Source organism: Watersipora subatra, chromosome 11, assembly GCF_963576615.1.
Source record: "Watersipora subatra chromosome 11, tzWatSuba1.1, whole genome shotgun sequence".
Taxonomy (NCBI): Eukaryota; Metazoa; Bryozoa; class Gymnolaemata; order Cheilostomatida; family Watersiporidae; genus Watersipora; species Watersipora subatra.
In genome coordinates, this window is record NC_088718.1 from 12,006,051 (window position 1) to 12,022,153 (window position 16,103).

The following is a 16,103-nucleotide window of genomic DNA, read 5'->3' on the forward strand; positions in this document are numbered from 1 at the left end:
CAATTTACCTTTTAGACTTTTACGCATCCGCGAGTACGGTTTTGTTTCATCACGACCGAAGACGATCGCTCGAGTTTACATTACGAGAATGCGTATTTTGCGGCGAAAGGCCGAGTCGAGTTTCGTTTAGTTATTTATTTTAGCTTTTAGGTAAACTCGTAACGCCGACATACGAGTTGCGCAATTAAAAGGAAATCTTAACGCGAGTTTCTTGAGCTATTACGCCGCGCAAAATGAAAACGAATCGAAATTATATCCTCTTTAAAATACACGGGTAGCAGCGGCGCATGGCTGGTGAAGATGAGGAGATTGAAGCTAGCCGGATAGCATCAAGTACTAATAATATTCATATTATCCAGTTTCGGCTAAAACCTTTGAATGGAAATGATTTTTTATTTTATATCAAAAGATAGAGCGAATTAAAAGACTTTTAAATGGAAATGATTTTTTATTTTATATCAAAAGATAGAGCGAATTAAAAGACTTTTAAATGGAAATGATTTTTTATTTTATATCAAGAGATAGAGCGAATTAAGAGACTTTTAAATGGAAATGATTTTTTGTTTTAAATCAAGAGATAGAGCGAATTAAAAGACTTTTAAATGGAAATGATTTTTTATTTTATATCAAGAGATAGAGCGAATTAAAAGACTTTCAAGCGGAAATGATTTTTTATTCTATATCAAGAGATAGAGTGAATTAAAGAAGCTTGAAAATTCTAAATTAGTATAATTTTGATAAAAACTAAAGGTCTACAGCACCCGGTATTCCCAGGCGGTCACCCATCCAAGTACTAACCGGGCTCGACGTTGCTTAGCTTCAGTGATCGGACGAGAACTGGCGTTTTCAACGTGATATGGCCGTAGACACTGATGCGCTCTTCGAGACACGCTATTAACGCAGAGTTATAATAATGCTCACCAAGCCGTGACTATATTGTCCAATGGGCGTTCGCTGATTATTGCCACGTTTCTCATTAGCGTCTGTTGAAGCTTACTAAATGTCTACGGCCATATCACGTTGAAAACGCCAGTTCTCGTCCGATCACTGAAGCTAAGCAACGTCGAGCCCGGTTAGTACTTGGATGGGTGACCGCCTGGGAATACCGGGTGCTGTAGACTTTTTATTTATTTTTACATCTTGCTATCTTCATCGCGATCTTCGCGCTATCTTCATCTACATGTACATGTACATGTACATGTTCATGTACTACGTATGCGTTATATATATACATATACTATGTACTATGTACTATGTACTACGTACGTGTAGTGTGTAACAGTATATATAACTTTGCTGCTGCATTTCCGCGTCAAAACCCTTCTGGCAAGCGTGATCAATTAAAGCGCGACACTTTTTGTAGTCGAAGGATGTACTCTACTCGTGTATAACGAAAACTGTTGCAGCGTCCGATCTCAACATAAAAATAACATATTCTCACTTTTAATCCGAAGAAATCTCTTTTAAAGGAAGTTTGTTACTTTTTCTCGACATAAAGTGACGCGCTATCGTAGATCTTATTAGTTTACCGGCTATCTAATGTCTACGCGTGTAAAGACAGGTGAGTAGTAAGCGCCGTTCTTTGGCTTGTTCTTCTCATCTACGAGTTCGAAAGAAAACAGCCCTACATAGAAAACTTTTACTTACGCGAACAGGTGTGTTAAAAAGATGTTCACGTCGAACCAAATAAAGCGATGCTTTAGAAATGGTGTAATAGCCTCCAAACGAGTACGCTCGCGTTCGACCGCCGCGCGAGTAGCTTTAACTCCTAACGAAACAATCGTAGTACGTCTACTATATACACGTGTAAATTAGGATTCGTTTGCTCTCTCAACATCTGAAAGAGCGGTTAATCGCGCTGCAACGAAACATTCATGCGTACCATGTAAATTAGGATTCGTTCGCTCTCTCAATATTTGAAAGAGCGGTCAATCGCGCTGCCGGTTATTCGTCCAGCTCGCTCATTAGCTATGAAAAGCTATCGAGTTACTTCGAACGCATAGCTTAAAACTTTGCCATTGCGTAACGAATATTCCCGGCTCAAACGAATCGTTGATATTGTGCAAATTAGGAGTCGTATGTACTCTCATACTTCGACGGCGTGGTTGTTCGCGCTCAATAATATTCGACTCGTTCACTCATTGGCTAAACGCATAGCGTTCAAGATCTCGCCGATTCGTACGAAGGTTGCAGGCTCGTTACCGCCGCTCCACGCGCTTTAGATTATTTCGTCAGCATTTTGAAAACTACGGTAAATATTTTCCTTTTAAATAATTATAATTGCGTGGAAATGACCTTACGCGAAAGTAGGTTTTTCGCTAGAGATATTTCCGCAAAGATAAAAACTGATGGAGCAACCTTAGCTACGCGCTGGCCCGCGCTCATCACCGAACTTAGTTGCCGTCGTAACGTCGATTCCACGTTTCGGTTTGTAATTCGTTTCGAAACTTTTTGACACAATTTACCTTTTAGACTTTTACGCATCCGCGAGTACGGTTTTGTTTCATCACGACCGAAGACGATCGCTCGAGTTTACATTACGAGAATGCGTATTTTGCGGCGAAAGGCCGAGTCGAGTGTCGTTTAGTTATTTATTTTAGCTTTTAGGTAAACTCGTAACGCCGACATACGAGTTGCGCAATTAAAAGGAAATCTTAACGCGAGTTTCTTGAGCTATTACGCCGCGCAAAATGAAAACGAATCGAAATTATATCCTCTTTAAAATACACGGGTAGCAGCGGCGCATGGCTGGTGAAGATGAGGAGATTGAAGCTAGCCGGATAGCATCAAGTACTAATAATATTCATATTATCCAGTTTCGGCTAAAACCTTTGAATGGAAATGATTTTTTATTTTATATCAAAAGATAGAGCGAATTAAAAGACTTTTAAATGGAAATGATTTTTTATTTTATATCAAAAGATAGAGCGAATTAAAAGACTTTTAAATGGAAATGATTTTTTATTTTATATCAAGAGATAGAGCGAATTAAGAGACTGTTAAATGGAAATGATTTTTTGTTTTAAATCAAGAGATAGAGCGAATTAAAAGACTTTTAAATGGAAATGATTTTTTATTTTACATCAAGAGATAGAGCGAATTAAAAGACTTTCAAGCGGAAATGATTTTTTATTTTACATCAAGAGATAGAGCGAATTAAAAGACTTTCAAGCGGAAATGATATTTTATTCTATATCAAGAGATAGAGTGAATTAAAGAAGCTTGAAAATTCTAAATTAGTATAATTTTGATAAAAACTAAAGGTCTACAGCACCCGGTATTCCCAGGCGGTCACCCATCCAAGTACTAACCGGGCTCGACGTTGCTTAGCTTCAGTGATCGGACGAGAACTGGCGTTTTCAACGTGATATGGCCGTAGACATTTAGTAAGCTTCAACAGACGCTAATGAGAAACGTGGCAATAATCAGCGAACGCTCATTAGACAATATAGTCACGGCTTGGTGAGCATTATTATAACTCTGCGTTAATAGCGTGTCTCGAAGAGCGCATCAGTGTCTACGGCCATATCACGTTGAAAACGCCAGTTCTTGTCCGATCGCTGAAGCTAAGCAACGTCGAGACCGGTTAGTACTTGGATATATAACGCATACGAAGTACATGTTCATGTACATGTTCATGTACATGTTCATGTACATGAACATGTACTACGTATGTGTTATATATATATATACATATACTATGTACTATGTACTATGTACTACGTACGTGTAGTGTGTAACAGTATATATAACTTTGCTGCTGCATTTCCGCGTCAAAACCCTTCTGGCAAGCGTGATCAATTAAAGCGCGACACTTTTTGTAGTCGAAGGATGTACTCTACTCGTGTATAACGAAAACTGTTGCAGCGTCCGATCTCAACATAAAAATAACATATTCTCACTTTTAATCCGAAGAAATCTCTTTTAAAGGAAGTTTGTTACTTTTTCTCGACATAAAGTGACGCGCTATCGTAGATCTTATTAGTTTACCGGCTATCTAATGTCTACGCGTGTAAAGACAGGTGAGTAGTAAGCGCCGTTCTTTGGCTTGTTCTTCTCATCTACGAGTTCGAAAGAAAACAGCCCTACATAGAAAACTTTTACTTACGCGAACAGGTGTGTTAAAAAGATGTTCACGTCGAACCAAATAAAGCGATGCTTTAGAAATGGTGTAATAGCCTCCAAACGAGTACGCTCGCGTTCGACCGCCGCGCGAGTAGCTTCAACTCCTAACGAAACAATCGTAGTACGTCTACTATATACACGTGTAAATTAGGATTCGTTTGCTCTCTCAACATCTGAAAGAGCGGTTAATCGCGCTGCAACGAAACATTCATGCGTACCATGTAAACTAGGATTCGTTCGCTCTCTCAATATTTGAAAGAGCGGTCAATCGCGCTGCCGGTTATTCGTCCAGCTCGCTCATTAGCTATGAAAAGCTATCGAGTTACTTCGAACGCATAGCTTAAAACTTTGCCATTGCGTAACGAATATTCCCGGCTCAAACGAATCGTTGATATTGTGCAAATTAGGAGTCGTGTGTACTCTCATACTTCGACGGCGTGGTTGTTCGCGCTCGATAATATTCGACTCGTTCACTCATTGGCTAAACGCATAGCGTTCAAGATCTCGCCGATTCGTACGAAGGTTGCAGGCTCGTTACCGCCGCTTCACGCGCTTTAGATTATTTCGTCAGCATTTTGAAAACTACGGTAAATATTTTCCTTTTAAATAATTATAATCGCGTGGAAATGACCTTACGCGAAAGTAGGCTTTTCGCTAGAGATAATTCCGCAAAGATAAAAACTGATGGAGCAACCTTAGCTACGCGCTGGCCCGCGCTCATCACCGAACTTAGTTGCCGTCGTAACGTAGATTCCACGTTCCGGTTTGTAATTCGTTTCGAAACTTTTTGACACAATTTACCTTTTAGACTTTTACGCATCCGCGAGTACGGTTTTGTTTCATCACGATCGAAGACGATCGCTCGAGTTTACATTACGAGAATGCGTATTTTGCGGCGAAAGGCCGAGTCGAGTTTCGTTTAGTTATTTATTTTAGCTTTTAGGTAAACTCGTAACGCCGACATACGAGTTGCGCAATTAAAAGGAAATCTTAACGCGAGTTTCTTGAGCTATTACGCCGCGCAAAATGAAAACGAATCGAAATTATATCCTCTTTAAAATACACGGGTAGCAGCGGCGCATGGCTGGTGAAGATGAGGAGATTGAAGCTAGCCGGATAGCATCAAGTACTAATAACATTCATATTATCCAGTTTCGGCTAAAACCTTTGAATGGAAATGATTTTTTATTTTATATCAAAAGATAGAGCGAATTAAAAGACTTTTAAATGGAAATGATTTTTTATTTTATATCAAAAGATAGAGCGAATTAAAAGACTTTTAAATGGAAATGATTTTTTATTTTATATCAAGAGATAGAGCGAATTAAGAGACTTTTAAATGGAAATGATTTTTTGTTTTAAATCAAGAGATAGAGCGAATTAAAAGACTTTTAAATGGAAATGATTTTTTATTTTACATCAAGAGATAGAGCGAATTAAAAGACTTTCAAGCGGAAATGATTTTTTATTTTACATCAAGAGATAGAGCGAATTAAAAGACTTTCAAGCGGAAATGATTTTTTATTCTATATCAAGAGATAGAGTGAATTAAAGAAGCTTGAAAATTCTAAATTAGTATAATTTTGATAAAAACTAAAGGTCTACAGCACCCGGTATTCCCAGGCGGTCACCCATCCAAGTACTAACCGGGCTCGACGTTGCTTAGCTTCAGTGATCGGACGAGAACTAGCGTTTTCAACGTGATATGGCCGTAGACATTTAGTAAGCTTCAACAGACGCTAATGAGAAACGTGGCAATAATCAGCGAACGCCCATTGGACAATATAGTCACGGCTTGGTGAGCATTATTATAACTCTGCGTTAATAGCGTGTCTCGAAGAGCGCATCAGTGTCTACGGCCATATCACGTTGAAAACGCCAGTTCTCGTCCGATCACTGAAGCTAAGCAACGTCGAGCCCGGTTAGTACTTGGATGGGTGACCGCCTGGGAATACCGGGTGCTGTAGACTTTTTATTTATTTTTACATCTTGCTATCTTCATCGCGATCTTCGCGCTATCTTCATCTACATGTACATGTACATGTACATGTTCATGTACATGAACATGTACTACGTATGCGTTATATATATATACATATACTATGTACTATGTACTACGTACGTGTAGTGTGTAACAGTATATATAACTTTGCTGCTGCATTTCCGCGTCAAAACCCTTCTGGCAAGCGTGATCAATTAAAGCGCGACACTTTTTGTAGTCGAAGGATGTACTCTACTCGTGTATAACGAAAACTGTTGCAGCGTCCGATCTCAACATAAAAATAACATATTCTCACTTTTAATCCGAAGAAATCTCTTTTAAAGGAAGTTTGTTACTTTTTCTCGACATAAAGTGACGCGCTATCGTAGATCTTATTAGTTTACCGGCTATCTAATGTCTACGCGTGTAAAGACAGGTGAGTAGAAAGCGCCGTTCTTTGGCTTGTTCTTCTCATCTACGAGTTCGAAAGAAAACAGCCCTACATAGAAAGCTTTTACTTACGCGAACAGGTGTGTTAAAAAGATGTTCACGTCGAACCAAATAAAGCGATGCTTTAGAAATGGTGTAATAGCCTCCAAACGAGTACGCTCGCGTTCGACCGCCGCGCGAGTAGCTTCAACTCCTAACGAAACAATCGTAGTACGTCTACTATATACACGTGTAAATTAGGATTCGTTTGCTCTCTTAACATCTGAAAGAGCGGTTAATCGCGCTGCAACGAAACATTCATGCGTACCATGTAAACTAGGATTCGTTCGCTCTCTCAATATTTGAAAGAGCGGTCAATCGCGCTGCCAGTTATTCGTCCAGCTCGCTCATTAGCTATGAAAAGCTATCGAGTTACTTCGAACGCATAGCTTAAAACTTTGCCATTGCGTAACGAATATTCCCGGCTCAAACGAATCGTTGATATTGTGCAAATTAGGAGTCGTGTGTACTCTCATACTTCGACGGCGTGGTTGTTCGCGCTCGATAATATTCGACTCGTTCACTCATTGGCTAAACGCATAGCGTTCAAGATCTCGCCGATTCGTACGAAGGTTGCAGGCTCGTTACCGCCGCTTCACGCGCTTTAGATTATTTCGTCAGCATTTTGAAAACTACGGTAAATATTTTCCTTTTAAATAATTATAATTGCGTGGAAATGACCTTACGCGAAAGTAGGCTTTTCGCTAGAGATAATTCCGCAAAGATAAAAACTGATGGAGCAACCTTAGCTACGCGCTGGCCCGCGCTCATCACCGAACTTAGTTGCCGTCGTAACGTAGATTCCACGTTCCGGTTTGTAATTCGTTTCGAAACTTTTTGACACAATTTACCTTTTAGACTTTTACGCATCCGCGAGTACGGTTTTGTTTCATCACGATCGAAGACGATCGCTCGAGTTTACATTACGAGAATGCGTATTTTGCGGCGAAAGGCCGAGTCGAGTTTCGTTTAGTTATTTATTTTAGCTTTTAGGTAAACTCGTAATGCCGACATACGAGTTGCGCAATTAAAAGGAAATCTTAACGCGAGTTTCTTGAGCTATTACGCCGCGCAAAATGAAAACGAATCGAAATTATATCCTCTTTAAAATACACGGGTAGCAGCGGCGCATGGCTGGTGAAGATGAGGAGATTGAAGCTAGCCGGATAGCATCAAGTACTAATAATATTCATATTATCCAGTTTCGGCTAAAACCTTTGAATGGAAATGATTTTTTATTTTATATCAAAAGATAGAGCGAATTAAAAGACTTTTAAATGGAAATGATTTTTTATTTTATATCAAAAGATAGAGCGAATTAAAAGACTTTTAAATGGAAATGATTTTTTGTTTTAAATCAAGAGATAGAGCGAATTAAAAGACTTTTAAATGGAAATGATTTTTTATTTTACATCAAGAGATAGAGCGAATTAAAAGACTTTCAAGCGGAAATGATTTTTTATTTTACATCAAGAGATAGAGCGAATTAAAAGACTTTCAAGCGGAAATGATTTTTTATTCTATATCAAGAGATAGAGTGAATTAAAGAAGCTTGAAAATTCTAAATTAGTATAATTTTGATAAAAACTAAAGGTCTACAGCACCCGGTATTCCCAGGCGGTCACCCATCCAAGTACTAACCGGGCTCGACGTTGCTTAGCTTCAGTGATCGGACGAGAACTGGCGTTTTCAACGTGATATGGCCGTAGACATTTAGTAAGCTTCAACAGACGCTAATGAGAAACGTGGCAATAATCAGCGAACGCCCATTGGACAATATAGTCACGGCTTGGTGAGCATTATTATAACTCTGCGTTAATAGCGTGTCTCGAAGAGCGCATCAGTGTCTACGGCCATATCACGTTGAAAACGCCAGTTCTCGTCCGATCACTGAAGCTAAGCAACGTCGAGCCCGGTTAGTACTTGGATGGGTGACCGCCTGGGAATACCGGGTGCTGTAGACTTTTTATTTATTTTTACATCTTGCTATCTTCATCGCGATCTTCGCGCTATCTTCATCTACATGTACATGTACATGTACATGTTCATGTACATGAACATGTACTACGTATGCGTTATATATATATACATATACTATGTACTATGTACTACGTACGTGTAGTGTGTAACAGTATATATAACTTTGCTGCTGCATTTCCGCGTCAAAACCCTTCTGGCAAGCGTGATCAATTAAAGCGCGACACTTTTTGTAGTCGAAGGATGTACTCTACTCGTGTATAACGAAAACTGTTGCAGCGTCCGATCTCAACATAAAAATAACATATTCTCACTTTTAATCCGAAGAAATCTCTTTTAAAGGAAGTTTGTTACTTTTTCTCGACATAAAGTGACGCGCTATCGTAGATCTTATTAGTTTACCGGCTATCTAATGTCTACGCGTGTAAAGACAGGTGAGTAGAAAGCGCCGTTCTTTGGCTTGTTCTTCTCATCTACGAGTTCGAAAGAAAACAGCCCTACATAGAAAGCTTTTACTTACGCGAACAGGTGTGTTAAAAAGATGTTCACGTCGAACCAAATAAAGCGATGCTTTAGAAATGGTGTAATAGCCTCCAAACGAGTACGCTCGCGTTCGACCGCCGCGCGAGTAGCTTCAACTCCTAACGAAACAATCGTAGTACGTCTACTATATACACGTGTAAATTAGGATTCGTTTGCTCTCTTAACATCTGAAAGAGCGGTTAATCGCGCTGCAACGAAACATTCATGCGTACCATGTAAACTAGGATTCGTTCGCTCTCTCAATATTTGAAAGAGCGGTCAATCGCGCTGCCAGTTATTCGTCCAGCTCGCTCATTAGCTATGAAAAGCTATCGAGTTACTTCGAACGCATAGCTTAAAACTTTGCCATTGCGTAACGAATATTCCCGGCTCAAACGAATCGTTGATATTGTGCAAATTAGGAGTCGTGTGTACTCTCATACTTCGACGGCGTGGTTGTTCGCGCTCGATAATATTCGACTCGTTCACTCATTGGCTAAACGCATAGCGTTCAAGATCTCGCCGATTCGTACGAAGGTTGCAGGCTCGTTACCGCCGCTTCACGCGCTTTAGATTATTTCGTCAGCATTTTGAAAACTACGGTAAATATTTTCCTTTTAAATAATTATAATTGCGTGGAAATGACCTTACGCGAAAGTAGGCTTTTCGCTAGAGATAATTCCGCAAAGATAAAAACTGATGGAGCAACCTTAGCTACGCGCTGGCCCGCGCTCATCACCGAACTTAGTTGCCGTCGTAACGTAGATTCCACGTTCCGGTTTGTAATTCGTTTCGAAACTTTTTGACACAATTTACCTTTTAGACTTTTACGCATCCGCGAGTACGGTTTTGTTTCATCACGATCGAAGACGATCGCTCGAGTTTACATTACGAGAATGCGTATTTTGCGGCGAAAGGCCGAGTCGAGTTTCGTTTAGTTATTTATTTTAGCTTTTAGGTAAACTCGTAATGCCGACATACGAGTTGCGCAATTAAAAGGAAATCTTAACGCGAGTTTCTTGAGCTATTACGCCGCGCAAAATGAAAACGAATCGAAATTATATCCTCTTTAAAATACACGGGTAGCAGCGGCGCATGGCTGGTGAAGATGAGGAGATTGAAGCTAGCCGGATAGCATCAAGTACTAATAATATTCATATTATCCAGTTTCGGCTAAAACCTTTGAATGGAAATGATTTTTTATTTTATATCAAAAGATAGAGCGAATTAAAAGACTTTTAAATGGAAATGATTTTTTATTTTATATCAAAAGATAGAGCGAATTAAAAGACTTTTAAATGGAAATGATTTTTTGTTTTAAATCAAGAGATAGAGCGAATTAAAAGACTTTTAAATGGAAATGATTTTTTATTTTACATCAAGAGATAGAGCGAATTAAAAGACTTTCAAGCGGAAATGATTTTTTATTTTACATCAAGAGATAGAGCGAATTAAAAGACTTTCAAGCGGAAATGATTTTTTATTCTATATCAAGAGATAGAGTGAATTAAAGAAGCTTGAAAATTCTAAATTAGTATAATTTTGATAAAAACTAAAGGTCTACAGCACCCGGTATTCCCAGGCGGTCACCCATCCAAGTACTAACCGGGCTCGACGTTGCTTAGCTTCAGTGATCGGACGAGAACTGGCGTTTTCAACGTGATATGGCCGTAGACATTTAGTAAGCTTCAACAGACGCTAATGAGAAACGTGGCAATAATCAGCGAACGCCCATTGGACAATATAGTCACGGCTTGGTGAGCATTATTATAACTCTGCGTTAATAGCGTGTCTCGAAGAGCGCATCAGTGTCTACGGCCATATCACGTTGAAAACGCCAGTTCTCGTCCGATCACTGAAGCTAAGCAACGTCGAGCCCGGTTAGTACTTGGATGGGTGACCGCCTGGGAATACCGGGTGCTGTAGACTTTTTATTTATTTTTACATCTTGCTATCTTCATCGCGATCTTCGCGCTATCTTCATCTACATGTACATGTACATGTACATGTTCATGTACATGAACATGTACTACGTATGCGTTATATATATATACATATACTATGTACTATGTACTATGTACTACGTACGTGTAGTGTGTAACAGTATATATAACTTTGCTGCTGCATTTCCGCGTCAAAACCCTTCTGGCAAGCGTGATCAATTAAAGCGCGACACTTTTTGTAGTCGAAGGATGTACTCTACTCGTGTATAACGAAAACTGTTGCAGCGTCCGATCTCAACATAAAAATAACATATTCTCACTTTTAATCCGAAGAAATCTCTTTTAAAGGAAGTTTGTTACTTTTTCTCGACATAAAGTGACGCGCTATCGTAGATCTTATTAGTTTACCGGCTATCTAATGTCTACGCGTGTAAAGACAGGTGAGTAGTAAGCGCCGTTCTTTGGCTTGTTCTTCTCATCTACGAGTTCGAAAGAAAACAGCCCTACATAGAAAACTTTTACTTACGCGAACAGGTGTGTTAAAAAGATGTTCACGTCGAACCAAATAAAGCGATGCTTTAGAAATGGTGTAATAGCCTCCAAACGAGTACGCTCGCGTTCGACCGCCGCGCGAGTAGCTTCAACTCCTAACGAAACAATCGTAGTACGTCTACTATATACACGTGTAAATTAGGATTCGTTTGCTCTCTCAACATCTGAAAGAGCGGTTAATCGCGCTGCAACGAAACATTCATGCGTACCATGTAAACTAGGATTCGTTCGCTCTCTCAATATTTGAAAGAGCGGTCAATCGCGCTGCCGGTTATTCGTCCAGCTCGCTCATTAGCTATGAAAAGCTATCGAGTTACTTCGAACGCATAGCTTAAAACTTTGCCATTGCGTAACGAATATTCCCGGCTCAAACGAATCGTTGATATTGTGCAAATTAGGAGTCGTGTGTACTCTCATACTTCGACGGCGTGGTTGTTCGCGCTCGATAATATTCGACTCGTTCACTCATTGGCTAAACGCATAGCGTTCAAGATCTCGCCGATTCGTACGAAGGTTGCAGGCTCGTTACCGCCGCTTCACGCGCTTTAGATTATTTCGTCAGCATTTTGAAAACTACGGTAAATATTTTCCTTTTAAATAATTATAATCGCGTGGAAATGACCTTACGCGAAAGTAGGCTTTTCGCTAGAGATAATTCCGCAAAGATAAAAACTGATGGAGCAACCTTAGCTACGCGCTGGCCCGCGCTCATCACCGAACTTAGTTGCCGTCGTAACGTAGATTCCACGTTCCGGTTTGTAATTCGTTTCGAAACTTTTTGACACAATTTACCTTTTAGACTTTTACGCATCCGCGAGTACGGTTTTGTTTCATCACGATCGAAGACGATCGCTCGAGTTTACATTACGAGAATGCGTATTTTGCGGCGAAAGGCCGAGTCGAGTTTCGTTTAGTTATTTATTTTAGCTTTTAGGTAAACTCGTAACGCCGACATACGAGTTGCGCAATTAAAAGGAAATCTTAACGCGAGTTTCTTGAGCTATTACGCCGCGCAAAATGAAAACGAATCGAAATTATATCCTCTTGAAAATACACGGGTAGCAGCGGCGCATGGCTGGTGAAGATGAGGAGATTGAAGCTAGCCGGATAGCATCAAGTACTAATAATATTCATATTATCCAGTTTCGGCTAAAACCTTTGAATGGAAATGATTTTTTATTTTATATCAAAAGATAGAGCGAATTAAAAGACTTTTAAATGGAAATGATTTTTTATTTTATATCAAAAGATAGAGCGAATTAAAAGACTTTTAAATGGAAATGATTTTTTGTTTTAAATCAAGAGATAGAGCGAATTAAAAGACTTTTAAATGGAAATGATTTTTTATTTTACATCAAGAGATAGAGCGAATTAAAAGACTTTCAAGCGGAAATGATTTTTTATTTTACATCAAGAGATAGAGCGAATTAAAAGACTTTCAAGCGGAAATGATTTTTTATTCTATATCAAGAGATAGAGTGAATTAAAGAAGCTTGAAAATTCTAAATTAGTATAATTTTGATAAAAACTAAAGGTCTACAGCACCCGGTATTCCCAGGCGGTCACCCATCCAAGTACTAACCGGGCTCGACGTTGCTTAGCTTCAGTGATCGGACGAGAACTGGCGTTTTCAACGTGATATGGCCGTAGACATTTAGTAAGCTTCAACAGACGCTAATGAGAAACGTGGCAATAATCAGCGAACGCCCATTGGACAATATAGTCACGGCTTGGTGAGCATTATTATAACTCTGCGTTAATAGCGTGTCTCGAAGAGCGCATCAGTGTCTACGGCCATATCACGTTGAAAACGCCAGTTCTCGTCCGATCACTGAAGCTAAGCAACGTCGAGCCCGGTTAGTACTTGGATGGGTGACCGCCTGGGAATACCGGGTGCTGTAGACTTTTTATTTATTTTGACATCTTGCTATCTTCATCGCGATCTTCGCGCTATCTTCATCTACATGTACATGTACATGTACATGTTCATGTACATGAACATGTACTACGTATGCGTTATATATATATATACATATACTATGTACTATGTACTATGTACTACGTACGTGTAGTGTGTAACAGTATATATAACTTTGCTGCTGCATTTCCGCGTCAAAACCCTTCTGGCAAGCGTGATCAATTAAAGCGCGACACTTTTTGTAGTCGAAGGATGTACTCTACTCGTGTATAACGAAAACTGTTGCAGCGTCCGATCTCAACATAAAAATAACATATTCTCACTTTTAATCCGAAGAAATCTCTTTTAAAGGAAGTTTGTTACTTTTTCTCGACATAAAGTGACGCGCTATCGTAGATCTTATTAGTTTACCGGCTATCTAATGTCTACGCGTGTAAAGACAGGTGAGTAGTAAGCGCCGTTCTTTGGCTTGTTCTTCTCATCTACGAGTTCGAAAGAAAACAGCCCTACATAGAAAACTTTTACTTACGCGAACAGGTGTGTTAAAAAGATGTTCACGTCGAACCAAATAAAGCGATGCTTTAGAAATGGTGTAATAGCCTCCAAACGAGTACGCTCGCGTTCGACCGCCGCGCGAGTAGCTTCAACTCCTAACGAAACAATCGTAGTACGTCTACTATATACACGTGTAAATTAGGATTCGTTTGCTCTCTCAACATCTGAAAGAGCGGTTAATCGCGCTGCAACGAAACATTCATGCGTACCATGTAAACTAGGATTCGTTCGCTCTCTCAATATTTGAAAGAGCGGTCAATCGCGCTGCCGGTTATTCGTCCAGCTCGCTCATTAGCTATGAAAAGCTATCGAGTTACTTCGAACGCATAGCTTAAAACTTTGCCATTGCGTAACGAATATTCCCGGCTCAAACGAATCGTTGATATTGTGCAAATTAGGAGTCGTGTGTACTCTCATACTTCGACGGCGTGGTTGTTCGCGCTCGATAATATTCGACTCGTTCACTCATTAGCTAAACGCATAGCGTTCAAGATCTCGCCGATTCGTACGAAGGTTGCAGGCTCGTTACCGCCGCTTCACGCGCTTTAGATTATTTCGTCAGCATTTTGAAAACTACGGTAAATATTTTCCTTTTAAATAATTATAATCGCGTGGAAATGACCTTACGCGAAAGTAGGCTTTTCGCTAGAGATAATTCCGCAAAGATAAAAACTGATGGAGCAACCTTAGCTACGCGCTGGCCCGCGCTCATCACCGAACTTAGTTGCCGTCGTAACGTAGATTCCACGTTCCGGTTTGTAATTCGTTTCGAAACTTTTTGACACAATTTACCTTTTAGACTTTTACGCATCCGCGAGTACGGTTTTGTTTCATCACGATCGAAGACGATCGCTCGAGTTTACATTACGAGAATGCGTATTTTGCGGCGAAAGGCCGAGTCGAGTTTCGTTTAGTTATTTATTTTAGCTTTTAGGTAAACTCGTAACGCCGACATACGAGTTGCGCAATTAAAAGGAAATCTTAACGCGAGTTTCTTGAGCTATTACGCCGCGCAAAATGAAAACGAATCGAAATTATATCCTCTTTAAAATACACGGGTAGCAGCGGCGCATGGCTGGTGAAGATGAGGAGATTGAAGCTAGCCGGATAGCATCAAGTACTAATAATATTCATATTATCCAGTTTCGGCTAAAACCTTTGAATGGAAATGATTTTTTATTTTATATCAAAAGATAGAGCGAATTAAAAGACTTTTAAATGGAAATGATTTTTTATTTTATATCAAAAGATAGAGCGAATTAAAAGACTTTTAAATGGAAATGATTTTTTGTTTTAAATCAAGAGATAGAGCGAATTAAAAGACTTTTAAATGGAAATGATTTTTTATTTTACATCAAGAGATAGAGCGAATTAAAAGACTTTCAAGCGGAAATGATTTTTTATTTTACATCAAGAGATAGAGCGAATTAAAAGACTTTCAAGCGGAAATGATTTTTTATTCTATATCAAGAGATAGAGTGAATTAAAGAAGCTTGAAAATTCTAAATTAGTATAATTTTGATAAAAACTAAAGGTCTACAGCACCCGGTATTCCCAGGCGGTCACCCATCCAAGTACTAACCGGGCTCGACGTTGCTTAGCTTCAGTGATCGGACGAGAACTGGCGTTTTCAACGTGATATGGCCGTAGACATTTAGTAAGCTTCAACAGACGCTAATGAGAAACGTGGCAATAATCAGCGAACGCCCATTGGACAATATAGTCACGGCTTGGTGAGCATTATTATAACTCTGCGTTAATAGCGTGTCTCGAAGAGCGCATCAGTGTCTACGGCCATATCACGTTGAAAACGCCAGTTCTCGTCCGATCACTGAAGCTAAGCAACGTCGAGCCCGGTTAGTACTTGGATGGGTGACCGCCTGGGAATACCGGGTGCTGTAGACTTTTTATTTATTTTTACATCTTGCTATCTTCATCGCGATCTTCGCGCTATCTTCATCTACATGTACATGTACATGTACATGTTCATGTACATGAACATGTACTACGTATGCGTTATATATATACATATACTATGTAC

The 16,103-nt window shown here is 39.6% G+C and overlaps 13 non-coding genes across 13 annotated transcripts; 6 read left to right on the forward strand and 7 right to left on the reverse strand.

The window, feature by feature from the left end:
• Positions 1-749: 749 nt before the first annotated feature.
• LOC137409496 (5S ribosomal RNA) lies at positions 750-868 on the reverse strand. The gene has a single exon (XR_010980713.1). It is a non-coding gene; the product is annotated as a 5S ribosomal RNA (ribosomal RNA).
• Positions 869-1,002: 134 nt separating this feature from the next.
• On the forward strand, positions 1,003-1,121 carry LOC137409541 (5S ribosomal RNA). Its single transcript, XR_010980755.1, has one exon. It is a non-coding gene; the product is annotated as a 5S ribosomal RNA (ribosomal RNA).
• A 2,141-nt stretch (positions 1,122-3,262) lies between these two features.
• LOC137409508 (5S ribosomal RNA) lies at positions 3,263-3,381 on the reverse strand. Its single transcript, XR_010980724.1, has one exon. It is a non-coding gene; the product is annotated as a 5S ribosomal RNA (ribosomal RNA).
• A 2,342-nt stretch (positions 3,382-5,723) lies between these two features.
• On the reverse strand, positions 5,724-5,842 carry LOC137409095 (5S ribosomal RNA). Its single transcript, XR_010980339.1, has one exon. It is a non-coding gene; the product is annotated as a 5S ribosomal RNA (ribosomal RNA).
• Positions 5,843-5,976: 134 nt separating this feature from the next.
• On the forward strand, positions 5,977-6,095 carry LOC137409542 (5S ribosomal RNA). The gene has a single exon (XR_010980756.1). It is a non-coding gene; the product is annotated as a 5S ribosomal RNA (ribosomal RNA).
• A 2,092-nt stretch (positions 6,096-8,187) lies between these two features.
• LOC137409520 (5S ribosomal RNA) lies at positions 8,188-8,306 on the reverse strand. Its single transcript, XR_010980735.1, has one exon. It is a non-coding gene; the product is annotated as a 5S ribosomal RNA (ribosomal RNA).
• A 134-nt stretch (positions 8,307-8,440) lies between these two features.
• Positions 8,441-8,559, forward strand: LOC137409544 (5S ribosomal RNA). The gene has a single exon (XR_010980758.1). It is a non-coding gene; the product is annotated as a 5S ribosomal RNA (ribosomal RNA).
• Positions 8,560-10,651: 2,092 nt separating this feature from the next.
• On the reverse strand, positions 10,652-10,770 carry LOC137409532 (5S ribosomal RNA). The gene has a single exon (XR_010980746.1). It is a non-coding gene; the product is annotated as a 5S ribosomal RNA (ribosomal RNA).
• Positions 10,771-10,904: 134 nt separating this feature from the next.
• LOC137409545 (5S ribosomal RNA) lies at positions 10,905-11,023 on the forward strand. Its single transcript, XR_010980759.1, has one exon. It is a non-coding gene; the product is annotated as a 5S ribosomal RNA (ribosomal RNA).
• A 2,099-nt stretch (positions 11,024-13,122) lies between these two features.
• On the reverse strand, positions 13,123-13,241 carry LOC137409543 (5S ribosomal RNA). The gene has a single exon (XR_010980757.1). It is a non-coding gene; the product is annotated as a 5S ribosomal RNA (ribosomal RNA).
• A 134-nt stretch (positions 13,242-13,375) lies between these two features.
• Positions 13,376-13,494, forward strand: LOC137409546 (5S ribosomal RNA). Its single transcript, XR_010980760.1, has one exon. It is a non-coding gene; the product is annotated as a 5S ribosomal RNA (ribosomal RNA).
• Positions 13,495-15,595: 2,101 nt separating this feature from the next.
• LOC137409554 (5S ribosomal RNA) lies at positions 15,596-15,714 on the reverse strand. Its single transcript, XR_010980768.1, has one exon. It is a non-coding gene; the product is annotated as a 5S ribosomal RNA (ribosomal RNA).
• Positions 15,715-15,848: 134 nt separating this feature from the next.
• LOC137409547 (5S ribosomal RNA) lies at positions 15,849-15,967 on the forward strand. The gene has a single exon (XR_010980761.1). It is a non-coding gene; the product is annotated as a 5S ribosomal RNA (ribosomal RNA).
• The last annotated feature ends 136 nt before the right edge of the window (positions 15,968-16,103 follow it).